This window comes from Aquarana catesbeiana, linkage group LG07, assembly GCF_042186555.1.
Source record: "Aquarana catesbeiana isolate 2022-GZ linkage group LG07, ASM4218655v1, whole genome shotgun sequence".
In the NCBI taxonomy this organism is placed as follows: Eukaryota; Metazoa; Chordata; class Amphibia; order Anura; family Ranidae; genus Aquarana; species Aquarana catesbeiana.
In genome coordinates, this window is record NC_133330.1 from 89,170,085 (window position 1) to 89,183,613 (window position 13,529).

General features: G+C 44.3%; 1 protein-coding gene and 1 pseudogene across 9 annotated transcripts in view; one reads left to right on the forward strand and one right to left on the reverse strand.

The window, feature by feature from the left end:
* CHL1 (cell adhesion molecule L1 like) overlaps positions 1 to 13,529 on the reverse strand; it is a 290,056-nt gene that overhangs the window by 262,821 nt on the left and 13,706 nt on the right. Inside the window, exon 1 of one of the 9 annotated variants that reach the window (XM_073592459.1) lies at positions 6,005 to 6,076. The exons of 6 other annotated variants lie outside the window; for them this stretch is intronic. The gene's annotated coding sequence lies outside the window, so the exon portion shown is untranslated. Of the gene's footprint in view, positions 1 to 6,004; positions 6,077 to 13,529 lie in introns of those variants that run through there. 2 more of the 9 variants (XM_073592460.1, XM_073592466.1) reach the window with 2 other exon arrangements.
* Positions 1 to 13,529, forward strand: part of LOC141103159 (uncharacterized) — an 84,625-nt pseudogene that overhangs the window by 30,028 nt on the left and 41,068 nt on the right.

Sequence of the window (13,529 nt, forward strand, 5' to 3'; positions counted from 1 at the left end):
GAGGACTGATGGGGACACAGATGTAAGGAGGACTGATGGGGACACAGATGTAAGGAGGACTGATGGGGACACCACGACATGTAAGGAGGACTGATGGGGACACAGATGTAAGGAGGACTGATGGGGACACAGATGTAAGGAGGACTCTGCTGATGGGGACACAGATGTGAGGAAGGCTCTACTGATGGGGCACATGATGTAAGGAGGGGCTCTGCTGGGGACACCTGATGGCATCTGGTGGCAGGCAACGTGACAGGTGACACGCTCAGGGCTCCCACTGATTCTGCATTATGGCGAGTTGAATGATTTCATTTTATATTACAATGTATTAATAGAAATAATGCGCTTCAATAATCCTGACACCATAACAATCATGGCGCCGGGATGATTGAAGCGCTAACACCAGGTGTTTGGAGTATCTTTATCTGCTGATTGTTAAACTCTGGAATACACATATTGCTATTGTGGGGTAGGATCTGGGGCTGCTGTCCCTCCATCCCTGTCCCCCCTCCCTCTCCCCCCCTTTCCCCCTTTTCCTCTCCTCCTCTCCATCCCTCATTCATCTCAGACTCTAACCACACCCATTTGAGCCACGCCCATTAAGCCATGCCCACTTTCTCACATAAACCGCGCCCATTTCTCGGCGCAGCGTGCCACAGTTTGTTTCGGCTATATCATGCCCACAAATGCCTGCCCCTCCCCCCTAATTAATATGTGACTCCACCTACAGCCAAAAAAGTGTCCCTAAAAATATTTTTACAATGTTGGCAACTATGTACCTGGCGCGGATATACCGAGGGGTTAGAACCGGAGATTACCCCAGTCGAGGTCAGTGGGACGGGGGGGGCAAGGAGGGAAACCTGTGTAAGTTCACCTTGCAGAGTTTTCTGTAAAGGTCAACTTACCCTTTAAGGTGTTCAGGGCTCATTTACACTGTTGAATCTTAATGCAGACATTATAACATGCTAAAACACAACTCCCCTATAAGAAAAATAGAGCCTGTTCCCATCTTTGCCCTGTCCTTCCCATGGATTTTTCTGCATTTTCATGCATTGGGAGGCTCAAAGAAATCAACAGAAGTGCAGCAAAGACATAAAACATGCATTTTAAAGCATGGCAACTGGTATTAACAGGCCATGGATGTTAACCCTATACAGTCTAAATTCAAAAACAAATTGAAAATGCACATCAAAACGCATGTCAACACACAAAGTAGATGCACATTGACACATGGCAATGCTTAACGCAACAAAAAAATTCCTCTTTACATGCACTCATAGATTTAAATGCGCCCTAAATTGTATGTCCAGCCAAAACGTCTCCTTTTAGTTTTGAATAGAGAAGGGAGGGATCAGAACCCCGGCTAGGTTTCTACTGCTATCTTGGCCACTGTTAGGCTTGATTCACACTAATGCGTTTTTTGATGCATTTTGCATTTTGCAGTAATGCAGGGAAATTTTTTAACATGGGTACCTATGGAACATGTTCACATCAATGCATTTTTCTGCATCTGCGTTTTTGGAAATGGTTGGGGACTTTTTTCCCCGCAAAGTGCAGCGTTTTGCATGTAATAGAATTCAATGGACCCGCATCCAAAACACAAGTACCGTGTTTTTACCACAATTTTGCCGCGATTTGTGTTTTGCGAGATTTTTTTATTTCTTATTTTTACACTGTATAGAGCTGGTTACTAAGGAGGGGGCCGCATCCTTAAAAAACGATGAGTCATCAGCTGTCAGCTGGCTTCCCGCTCAATGTAAAAAAAAAATGCCGGCTAAAAAAAAAAAACGTAGAAGAAAAACAAAAAAAACAGCGTGCCCCCCCCCCCCCCCCCCGGTCCATACCAGGCCCTTGGGTCTAGTATGGATTCGGAGGGGACCCCCATGCCAAAATTCAAAAAAAAAAAATGGCGTGGGGGTCCCCCCAAAATCCATACCAGACCCTTATCCGAGCATGTAGCCTGGCAGGTCAGGAAAGGGAGGGGACGAGCGAGCGCCCCCCCTCCTGAACCATACCAGGCCGCATGCTCTCAACAGGGGGGGATGGGTGCTTTGGGGCGGGGGGGCTCTGCGCCCCCCACCCCAAAGCACCTTGCCCCCATGTTGATGGGGAAAAGGGCCTCTTCCCGACAACCCTTGCACGGTGGTTGTCGGGGGTTTGCGGGCGGGGGGGCTTATCAGAATCTGGAAGCCCCCTTTAACAAAGGTAGCCCTCAGATCCCAGCCCAATAACAATAAATAACAATGGGGGTGTGGCAATCGGATTGCGTCATCCGACAAGGGGGGCCACACCCCCTTGTGACGTCACGGACCCATCATGCCCCGGGTGGTGACGTCACAAGGGGCTTGGCCTCTGCGTGACGCAATCCGTTTGTCACATCCCATCGTTATTTAAGAAATGCAGTACATCGGCGCCGACAGATCAGCAGGACGCAGCATCAGAGGAGGGTCGGCGGCGGGAGCGGCGGCAGAAGAAGAAGAAGAGAGGAAGTAGAAGACAGAAGAAGAGCGGAAGAAGAAGCAGGGGGAGTAGAAGAAGACCGGAGGAATGAAGATGCGGGAGAAGATGGAGGAAGAGGAAGATGGAGGAAGACTAGAGGAAGAAGCAGAGAAGAAGAAGATTTTTAATAAAAGACTTGTCAAAAACTGTCTACTGTATTTTTTAACACTACACTACTTTTTTTTTAGTGACAGATTCCGATAAGCCCCCTGCCCGCAGACCCCGACAATCACTGGGCAAGGGTTGTCGGAAAGAGGCCCTTGTTCCCATCAACATGGGGGAAAGGTGCTTTGGGGTGGGGGGACAGAGCCCCCCTGCACCAAAGCACCCATCCCCTCATGTTGAGGGCATGCAGCCTGGTATGGTTCGGGGGGGGGGGGGCGCTCGGTCGTCGACAGAGGGTCAGGGGTAAAAGTCATAAGACTACTATATACTGCTGATGAGAAAAGATATTTAGCAGTTTATATTTACTAAAATATATGCATTTCCATGTTCAGTGTACTGTGGGAGACCAGATATAGTGAATGCAGGGTCCTGGGTTTAGTAACACTTTATGACAGTAACTAATAAAAATAGTTCATATTGCTCTATTGTAGATTTTTTCTCTCTTCCTGTCCAGTGAAATTGTTGTCATCAGAACAGTAGATGGAGGATATTTCTCTAGCAGATCCTTGAAAAGCAGTACAAATCTAACAGGGTTCTAAGCATTTCCCACTTCTGTCAAAAGTAAAAAAAAAATGTTTTGGCTGGGCATACACTTTAACCACTTCAGCCCCAGAAGGTTTCACCCCCTTCATGACCAGGCCATTTTTTGCGATACTGCACTGCGTTACATTAAACTGACAATTGTGCAGTCATGCGGTGCTGTACCCAAATAAAATCCACGTCCTTTTTCCCTACAAATAGAACTTTCTTTTAGTGGTATTTGATCACCTCCTGCGGTTTTTATTTTTTGTGCTATAAACAAAAAAATACCACCAATTTTGAAAAAAAAAGACTATATTTTTTACTTTCTGCTATAAAACGCATCCAATAAAAAAATGTAAAAAATCAGCGATTTTTAGCCGGACTGCGACATTGCGGCAGACAAATCGGACACTAAGTGACACTTTTTGGGGACCAGTGACACCAATACAGTGATCAGTGCTAAAAAAAAATGCACTCACTGTACTGCCTCTCCTGTCAACAATCGGTGGGTCCCAGCAGACATTGCGTCCGCCGGACCTGCTGATTGGCTCCCGCTGTGTCCAATTACAGCAGGAGCGGGTCGCCGGCGGTGTGTGCACACCCCAGACCTGGAAGAAACAACAACGTACAGGTAAGTTGTTACACGCAGCCGGGCATTAAACGTGCGGTGGATGGTCCGGAAGCGGTTAAAGTAGAACCATAGGCAAAACTGTTTTTTTTTTCATTTTGAATAGAGCAAGGGAAGGTTATACCCGTCAGATTCTTTTCAGCCAACTGTCTACCTTTGCTGAGATTTCCCTTCACTTCCTGTCCAATAGCTAAAACAGGAAGTGAGTGGAAATCCCTGCAAATTAGGGGTGTCCTTTGGGGACCCCCAGGTCACCAGGACTAGTGTCCCCATTGAAATATTTCCCCTCTATTACTTTTCTGGGAACAACCCAAAATTTGGGATTTTCTTTTACGTTCACTTTAAATGATAATGGTAAACAGGACAAACCTCTAAAGAAGGTGAATCTCTTTAGCGGGGGCAAAGAGAGCAATAAAAACTGACTGGTGTTCTAATCCCTCCCACTCTATCCAAAACTAAAAAAAAAGTTTTGCCTTTAGTTACACTTTAATTCTTTCATGCCCATGGCTAAAGATGCCGATAGGAAAAGTTGTCACTGATCATAACTACTGACGTATCAATGTCTAGAGTTGTGATAGTTTGTCTGACAATTGTTCGCTTGGTTTTAAAGGCACGTGCACACTATCACACACAAGACTTTTATTTCTTTTGCATCTTCTTACATGCTGTGTTGCGTCTTAGGCTGGCCATATACCATAGAATCTGATTGTATAATTTGTGTATAATCTCAGTTACCAAAACTTTGTAATATGAGGACATACTTGACCTCTTGCTGACATAACACATATGTGCGGCAGCAAGGAGTGTGACTGCCAACACCCACATGCCACACACACACACACGTGTCCATAGTGGATGTGCTTTCTGTGCTGGGTGTGCGCTCACTGCACTCTCCCAGCACAGTAACTGAGCTGTCACAGCAACTCTCAGCCTCTGGTGATGATCCCTGAGCCTGATCAAGTGACCGATGTCACAGCCAATCAGATTGCTGACGTGATCAGGAAGTCTGCATCACTCCTTGTGTAAATGACCAGTTAAAGGGATTCTGAGAAGAGACAGGCAGGGGTTAAACAATCCATCTTATTTGGGCCAACCCTTGCACTACATAGTTCATGGTAGATCTAAAGGAGATTGTATAGTGTAGGGCCTTAAAAGGATCTGATTTAACTGACTGTGAAGTGACAATAAGCTCTTGCTAAAAAAAAAAAAAAAAAAAAAATTGTTCAAGTTTTTATTCTTAACTCAAAAAGTACCCCAGCCATCTCCGAATCTCCAAATTCTTCTTTTTTTTTGCTTCTTTCATCTTACTTTCTGTTAGAGGGTGGCTATGTTTGTTCTCCATGGTCCCACTGTATGTAGGAACATAGTCACCCTCTCTTGCTTACTTCTGAGGTGGACTAGAGACTAGTAAATAGGGACTAGGGACTAGTGAATAGGGACTAGGGACTAGGGACTAGAGACTGGTGAATAGGGGACTAGGGACTAGTGAATAGGGACTAGTGAATAGGGACTAGTGAATAGGGACTATGGACTAGTGAATAAGGACTATGGACTAGTGAATAAGGACTATGGACTAGTGAATAGGGACTAGGGATTTGTAGTGTGCATGGAGCAGTGCAGAAATGTGGGGAAAAAGGAGAGGTTTGGGAGCTCACAGAGGATGTTACAAGGAGGCAGCAAAATATGCTAAGAATAGTATATACCGTATTTATCGGCGGAACATAGTCACCCTCTCTTGCTTACTTCTGAGGTGGACTAGAGACTAGTGAATAGGGACTAGGGACTAGAGACTGGTGAATAGGGGACTAGGGACTAGTGAATAAGGACTATGGACTAGTGAATAGGGACTAGGGACTAGTGAATAAGGACTAGTGAATAGGGACTAGTGACTAGTGAATAGGGACTATGGACTAGTGAATAAGGACTATGGACTAGTGAATAGGGACTAGGGTCTAGTGAATAAGGACTATGGACTAGTGAATAGGGACTAGGGATTTGTAGTGTGCATGGAGCAGTGCAGAAATGTGGGGAAAAAGGAGAGGTTTGGGAGCTCACAGAGGATGTTACAAGGAGGCAGCAAAATATGCTAAGAATAGTATATACCGTATTTATCGGCGTATAACACACACACCTTTTTTCCCTGGAAATAGGGGGAAAATCGCAGGTGGGTGTTATATGCCAACAGCGTACCTCGGAGGGGAAGAAGGGGGACGAGTGCCGCCGGAAATCACCGAGCCGTCATCTCCTCTCTACTCGGCTTTCCGACACACAATCCCACCTCGGCCACCGGCATTGGACCAGTGTTCTGTCTATCACAGGAGCTGGTCCAATGCGGATGGCGGAGGCGGGACTGTGTCTGTGACTGCCGACTGAGAGCGAGGAAACAGATGACGGCTCAGTGATTTCATCTGAGATATAGTGAGCTGCATTGAGGGGGCAGATGGGCGCAGACAGGCTACATATGGGCACACAACAGGCTGCAGATGGGCAGCGTGAGTGTGCATGTGTGTGTGTGTAACCATGGAGCTCCAATAACCTGGACAAAGAACTGTCTACATTTACACTGCTTGCAGCAGCTGGTCAGACACTTTTTATGTAGATAAAAGCATACTGGTCAACCCAGACTAGAACTAAGCAATTTTCTCCCAGTGACAGCAAACAGTAGCAGCTATAGATCCAAAACGTCCAGCTACAACAAAGCTTCAACTGTTGGAGAGAAAAAAGGACAATCCATCAGTTAATGCCCAGTGAAAATGACAATCAGCTGCCCCAAACATTGTAACTGCACCCCACAATCTTTCTCTACCTCTCTAAAGCTGGCTATGCACCCTTAATTATTTTTTTTTTGTGCTGAATGAAAAATTCTAACAGATTCCTCCATCCACAATACCGGCCTGTACACACGATCAGAAAATCGTATGACAAATACTGCATTCGAATCAATCATATGATAATCTGATTATTAGTACACAGATTTTGAGAGCTGATCACCACAATTCACCCGAAATTATCTGATGGGACAAGCACAAAAATTTTCTTTGCACAATACCAAATTGTATGATTTTCGTTTAACCAGTACCGTTGTTGTTCAAAAATACAATACAAATACATTACATCACTTTACATCACCTCTGAATTTTTATTCTGTCGTATGAGAATTTTTGAAACTTTAGTAAACTCTTCATTTTCGGTATGAGATTAGCGTCCAATAATCTCATTGTGTGTACCAGGCATTAACAACTGGATAGAAGAATCTCCAGCTGCGGCTACTGTACTCTGACACCTGTCACCGCGAGCTGCCAAGATACCTGAAGAGTGGCTGCCTCTGTTTCGGTCACTGCTTGGCCAACAATTTTCCAGATGTCTCCTTCGATTTTTCAGTCAAAGGATGTTAGGCAGGAGGGTGCCAACATGAATTTTGCTCCATCCATGGCCAGCTTGAAAACATGAGTACCTATAAAACAGTTCTGCGCTGGCTGTTCTTTATGAATAGCAAATTGTTGCTTCCAACAACTCCCGTCTCCAACACAGCTGACATTAGTCTTCCTATATTGTCCTTAACAAATAAATTACATCGTCATCAAGCCCTTCTAATGAATGACCAGCTTAAGTCGAAGCAGAAATCAGTCAACCTACCAGTATGATTTTGGTTTGTAAGAGGCTCCCAGAACAACTTTAGACTGCTTGTACGGAGAAGGAAAAATCACAGGATACTTCATGCAGCTCTTGTCCTTGCTGGAATAAAGCCCAAGATTGTTCAGACAAAGCGTTATAGATGTCTCCCACCCCATTCATGATCTGAGGAGGTGCCTGAAGCATGCACTAGATCTTCTGACTAATTGCAGGTCCTGAATGGAAAATGTCATATACAACCCTACTGTCAAATTCTAAACCGCGCTCTGTCAACATTGAGTGCTTTGTTCATGGTGAAATTTTCTGGTTATTTTCTCTTTTTCAGCGTCATCATACTATGAGTCAGGATTTTAAGTATTCATTCTTTTTAAGGACTGGTCCATCCTGCTGTAACAACCAAATAATTACATAATTTAACATAAGTATGCGGCCAGGCAGGAAAGTAAGGAGACTTTACTGCTCCATTCATCAAAAGGGGTTTGACAGTAAAAATATCTGTTTTGTCCGCTGTCTCAAGTGCAGCTTAGAAAAAGAAAGGACTTATCTAACTGATTTATGTGGCCTCTATGAAGACTGTATTTACCATGAGGAACTATGGAGACTGTGTCCTGGGGTACCAGGGTTAAAGAGGCTAAAAAAATGCTAAAAATGTTCTTTTTAGTTCTGGTGCAGAGTAAAGGCATAGTGGTGTCCGGTAAGGGCTGCTTTTAGAAATCATGGGACTGTATAGCCTCCCCGAAGTGCCCCCCCCAAACCCCACCTACATCCCCCCCCCAAAGGTGCAACAGAACAGTGGCACTGATGTTCTATGCCTACGCCCCAAAAATGAAAAAAGTCCCTTCCCTGCTCCCACCTCCTGGGCCCCTCTGTTGACGTGGTGGGGTCCAGGGAAATGTAATTTAAGTCCTGGTAAGCAAGTAGAAGCGGGGGTGTGGTCTAGTAAAATCAATGTATTCATTTAGACAGAAATTAACAATAAAGCTGCCTGGGCCCTCCTGTTTAGCTGATGAGGCCTTGGCCTAGTACAACAGGACCAGTTGTACTGCTTTATAAGCGGCCCTGTGTCCAGTGTAGTTCCCCAAATTGAATACTATATGTTTCCATAGTTAGGGCTGGGAACCCTGTAGCCAGAGTAGGCAGTGTAGGTGCCTAGGAAGCCTCTAGGGGGGGGGAGTAGTGAGTAGGGTGTATCATAGATAATGAGGAGGTGCCAGCCCTGCTACTGCTAGTGCAGGGTATCTTAGGTAGAGGGCTACAAATAAATAGTCTGGTAAGAGTCCGCCAGGGGTTGGCTGGTTGTGGGAAGCAGTGCAAGGACCATGACAGCAAAGATGTAGTCTCTGGGGTTCAAGGTTCTGGAAACTTCCTCTTAGGAGGGGAAGCAAGGAAGGAAAGGTGTGGGACTATAGACCAACTCACATTCCTTTGGCATCGAATGTAGAGCTCTTTTAAACTTTTAAGAGGTCATGCTGTTATCTGTTTGAAACTGAGGGCTAATTCATAGTATAAGGTGCATCTGAACGTGCACTTTTTTTATTGCGTTTCCACGCAGTGCGTTTAGGGCAGCCCATAGATTAAAAAATAGTGCAGGCACGATATTTAAAATTGCGCCATGTCAAATTGCATAGTACTGTTCCCATGGATTTTGGCTGCCACAAATGCACGTGTGTTTGGGGGTGTCATTAAGAATTATTACACTTATGCAGAAGGCAGTACATTTCTTTGCAGTGCAGGGAAACATGCAATTTTACACGGGTACCTTAACAAGTTTTTAAGGATGGGAACATCTTCTGGAAACAAGATCTTGTGCTGGAAGGGTTGTTATTGACATCCGTTGCTGTAAGGCCTCAAAAAGGTATGGGATACTGCTGGTGCTAGCAAGGTCTCCTGCAGAACGCCTCTGTTGTGGCACCCAAGGGAGGAACCTGTGCCTTTTTTTAGCTCAGTCTATGCTGGGCAGGAATAGGGTTTAAGATTACAGGTGGTCCCCCACCACAAGGCTGTGCACATAGGGGACATGCAGCTTGGCCCCCTACACAACGCTGGAAAAATGTATGTCTAAGTGTTACTGCTGGCTTCTTATTTAATTGAAACCTTCCTCCTCTGATCCCCCCCTTGCCATAAAAAAAAAAAAAAAAAAATCATGCCTCCCCTTTGTGTACATGCCTACAAAATCATGACAGCAGTCATGGTCACAAACAACAGTTGGTCACAAACTTTGGAAACAAGGGGCAGACATTTAAAGTATAACTACAAAATAAACAGATTTCAAGGATAGGCATGCATAGGTAGGACAGATACATGGTGTGTGCAGCCTATTGCATTAGGGTGTGCACCCCAAATTTTTAAAAACATGGACGGTGTTAATAGAGCAATGGATGGTGTCAGTAGAGCATTAGACTTAAAAAGAAGAAAAAGTTTTGCGCTAGGTACTAAATTAGAAAATAATAATAATAATAATAGATGAAAAAAACGTGACAAGAATCCTGCAGCTAAACACTGTAACCCCAATACGAGGGCACATAGAGAAATAATATCAAGAAGAGTGGTGCAGTGCTGGATTATTGACAAAGTGAATAAATGTGTGATTATACACATGTAAAATTAATTTGGCCAAAAAATATTATTTTTAGCATTAAATTAACCTAAAAAAAGACCCACAGGTGATAATAGCTAGTGAGAAAACTGTGCTATACAAAGCGTGTAGGTGATAAAAAACACAAATACACATGTGTAAAATAAAGTTCATAAATAAGATGTTTTTTGAAGAAATGAATCCACAGATAAGTCAATGTAGAGCTCGAGGTTGTATAATCCACCGCTAATGCAGCCCGCCACCAGATGATAAAAGTTGGAGGCTTACCAGAAAGCCTGCGACCACCCTTATTCAGGGGGGTCAAAACAGGCTTAGTAGTGGAGGGTAGACTCCTAGAGATCTCCCACAATAGATCCCATGGATTGTCCTGCCGGTCTCCTTCTCAGGCAGCTAGTCACCAGAAATCAGAGCACCAATGCAGGGACGCTTCCGGTTCTTCTTCCCAAGTCAGGTGAGCCACAGATCCCAAAAAAAGAGAGAGGGGGACTCCAGTAGTGTAGACAAACTTTAACCAGTTGGTTTATTAAGTAAAAAGGGGGTTTAAAACAATTACAGCAAAGCAACAAGAATAAAAACTCCTTCGCCGTTTAAAATGAGATTGCGCGTGCGCGATACGTGCTTGTGTTGTGACCCTACGGCCATTTCGTCACAACTGACGTCATCAGGGGTACCTTTTTTTGGCCAAATTAATTTTACATGTGCATAATCACACATTTATTCACTTTGTCAATATTCCAGCGCTGCACCACTCTTCTTGAAAAAGAGCATTAGACTTGTCAGCAGGGCAGTGGATGGTGTCAGTAGTTTTTTTATTTTTATTATTTTACTTTTTTATTAATTTAAAAAAAAGTAAATAGGAGCCCCATTGGGGGGCTTTGGTGAAATATCAGCAGGGAGAATCCCTGCGCACGCCTATGGACAGATACCTTGAAGGTATCAAGAAGAAAAATGCTGGAAACCTGGAGACATGTCTACTAAAGTCAGTGTCACTTTACGGTGTGTGGGTGGGGTGAGAGTAGTGTGGCGGCAATAATTTACACAGACTGATGCAACAGCAACTTGTATTGAAGTAATGCAGAAACAGCTCACAACAACCCATAAGGACACCTGCCCAACTGGGTACACTCACAGTTTCAAATGATATGATGATGACAGGTGTCAGCCAGGTTGACAACATCTGTTAGGAGAGTGAAATGCGTCCTTGCCATCTCATGCCCACGCGGAGAAAATGTCCAATGAAGTTGTGACCCTACACTTTCCCTCCCATCAGGAACCTTTCCCTACCACTAGTATTGTCCCTAACAGGCAGGGTACCCTTCCCTCCACTGCCGACTCACATAAAGCACACCAAACCTGGGAGCCGAGGACTTAAATAGGCTCTGCCTGACCAAAGATGGCTGCTGGAGTCACATGGGGCAGCAGCATCTATATTGGTGCTTCCTCAGTGACCCAGGAAACCTTAAAGGAACTGTGTTCCTCTTGGCTTCCTCTCCAGCTGCAGTGCTGCTGTGCAGAGCGCCACCTACGGTGGAGAAGGTAGACTGCACCTGCCTACTAGTGTATGACTTGTAGTGGGGAAGTAAAAAAAAAAAATCAGTCAGAAAACGAATGTTATACAGTAAGCAACAGCACCAAATAACCATGACTGCAACCGCAGTGTAAGCAAGGCACACTACAAGGAGAACCACATAATTGCACATAAGCATCATCCACAGAAAGCAGAAGCAGCATTTAGGGCCCCATAGTGGTGGTATAACTTACATTAGGGGCCTACGTGAATGAATTGCAGCAAGGCTGGTTGACAGCCCATGGCCTGCATCCTGACTCACCACTCCACAGTCTGTTATTTTTCAACATCCTACTCGACCAAGCTGTCCAGCAAAAGTGGCAGTTAGAGGGTTGAGAGAAACCATTTAAAACTGATGTTGGTTGATTTCAATGATCAGTTTTATCCATTTTATCATTTTCCTTCCACTTCACATTTATGTGACACTTTGTGTTGACCTATCACATAAAATCCCAATAAAATACATTTACGTTTTTGGTTGTAACATGACAAAATGTGGAAAATTTCAGAGGGTATGAATACTTTTTCAAGGCACTGAATATCCAATCTAAAGCCTTGTACACACAATGAGAATATCGGACGAATGATTGTTGAGTTCTTGTAGGACAGAATACAACTTTGGAAGTGATGTAACGTGTTGTATTGTAACGTGTTGTATTGTAACGTGTTGTATTGTAACGTGTTGTATTGTAACGTGTTGTAACATATTCTTTTCCGAGGATGTGTGGTCTTGGTCTTCCGATTTATTTTTTTTGGTTCGGATGAATACTGTACTGATCAAGGGAAATTGTTCATCCTAATTTCGCATGATCTGTTGTGATCGGCTCTCTGAAGCTGTGTACTACTGATCAGATTATCATACGATCACTTTGAAAGCATTATTTTACATCTGATTTCCTCATCATGTGTTCTAGGCATAAGTCTGTGATTTTAAGCGGTGATAACCTTTGTGATAATCCTGTAAATATGCCAAGCCCAGAGTAATCACATGTAGGTAAGGATCATTGTCTGGTAGCGTTTTTAAGGGAAAATTATGGACGTCAAACATTTTGTTTAAATCTTCTTTTACAATTCTTGAAAAGTTCAGTGTGCCACTGACCATACTCTACTATGTCATGACTGTGATCCTAAGTAAACACAGCTGTAAAGTTCTGGTAAATACAGCTGGGATAGCATCAAAGTGAAACTAAATAACTCACATATACAAATGCATGTCACAAATGCATTCATTCTAAAATATTGCTTAGTTACAAGGTAATAATTAAGAAGAGCAGTTTGCAGGCAGACACTACATTTCAAGTGGAGTTCCACCCAAAAGCGGAACTTCTCCTTATCTGTATCCTCCCCCCCTCTGGTGCCACATTTGGTACCTTTCGGGGAGGGTACTCTGTCCCCACTTCCATCGGACCTCGCCGCAGCGAGGTACGTCAGAGGTCTGGCCCCTTCCGCCTCCTTCCACTACTGTCAGGCCAGTGGGAGAGTGCAGCCGCGCTTCGTGCATGCGCAGTAGGTACCCGGGGTTCCCTTACCGGCAATAACGGCGGCAGCACCCGACAGCTGATGGAAACATCGGCTGAGGTGTAGACATGTGCGCCGTCAATAAATTAGTTTAGTTTTGTTTCATTTCGTATTGGAATTAATTCGTATTTTGTAATTCGTGTCCAAAATTCAATTTGGATTCGTCCGAAATACGAATTTTCGTTAGGTTCGTTAACTTTTCGTAACAATTACGAATGTTCGTTATGATGAATTTATCATTATGAGGGGTTCCCACCATCCCTGTGCAGAGTTCCCAGGTATGTACACCTGCTGTACCCATGAGGGGTTCCCACCATCCCTATGCTATTTTTCCGGGTCTGTACACCCGCTGTGCCCATTATAAAGGGCTCCCACCATCCCTGTGCTGAGTTCCTGGGTTT